Source organism: Carlito syrichta, unplaced genomic scaffold, assembly GCF_000164805.1.
Source record: "Carlito syrichta isolate Samal-C Ts95f unplaced genomic scaffold, Tarsius_syrichta-2.0.1 Scaffold74864, whole genome shotgun sequence".
Lineage (NCBI taxonomy): Eukaryota > Metazoa > Chordata > Mammalia > Primates > Tarsiidae > Carlito > Carlito syrichta.
The window spans coordinates 50,969-52,340 of record NW_007018960.1 but is presented as its reverse complement, the minus strand read 5'-3'; positions in this window follow the sequence as shown (position 1 = coordinate 52,340).

Sequence of the window (1,372 nt, the reverse complement as noted above, 5' to 3'; positions counted from 1 at the left end):
TCTGATCTCCTTCCCTTGTCTAATTGCTCTAGTTAGGACTTCCAAAACTATGGGTTCTGTTGGGTGACACCCATGTGTCTGAGTCAATGAGATGGGCCCATCAATCTGTTTCTCACAGCAGATCTTGAAGGGCCCAGTATCATCTCCAATCCCCCTTGTTGCAGCTGGGGACCCATCTCACCTGTGCAGAGATCTGCTGAGAGGCATGCCAACCTGGGTCAACAAGACACAGGTCTTCTGGACTCAGGTCTCTGGCCATCATCCCCACTCAGCCCTTGTACCCTCCCTGAGCCTTCCCCAAAACCATCTGGGCTGGAAAGTCACATCAACCTTAGCATCCTCAAGACATGCAGCAAGCCTAGACTTAGAGTATCCTCTCATGACGAGATGGCCTCTCTACCGCTGAGATAGCCGCAGTGGTCAGAAGCCTCAGGGAACACAATATTTGGTCTGTTTAGAATCCCTAGAAGGCCCTCTGAAGAAGAACAGGCACAAACAAAGCTAAACTGTAGAGACTAAAATAAATATCTAGTCCCGCACTTGATCTTCACCAAAAGAACAAGAAGCAACAAAAATACCTAGTACCTCAATGCACAGAAATCATCACATGTCCACAGCATCAAAAACATTCCAGGAAACATGACCTCATCACACATACAAAATAAGGTACCAGAAACCAGCCCCAAATGATAGAAACATATGATTTCTCAGACAAATAATTCAAAATAGCTGTTTTAAGGAAGCTTGATAGACTTCAAGAAAACACACAGAATCAGTTCAGAAATGTACCAGAGAGATTGAAATAATTTTTTTTTTAAATCAGACCAAAATCCTGGAGCTAAACAAATACAATGAATGAAATGAAAAATGCATTGGAGAGTATCAACAGTAGATTTGGTGAAACAGAAGAAAGAATCAGTGAGCTCAAAGACAGACTATTTGAAAATACACAGAGGAGAAAAACATATAAAAATGAAGCCAGTTTAAGGAATTATGGGATGCCATCAAAAGAGCAAATGTTCAGATTATTATAGTTAAAGAGTGAACTGATAAAGACAAGTAGTAGAAAGTTTCCTCAAAGAAATAATAACAGAAAACTTTCTAAACCTGGAAAGAGACATAAAGTCAAGGGTCATCACTCAGATTCAACCCAAATAAAAATACCCTTAGAATGATTATATCAAACTCTCAAAGGCCAAAAACAAAGAAAGGATCCTAAAGGCAGCAAGAAAAAAAGAAACAAATAACATATATGGGAGATCCTGTATGGCTGGCAGCATAGCTCTCAGTAGAAACCTTACAAGCCAGGAAAGAGTGGGATGATATATTCAGGATGCGGAAAGAAAAAAACTGTCAAGTGAGAATACTGTAC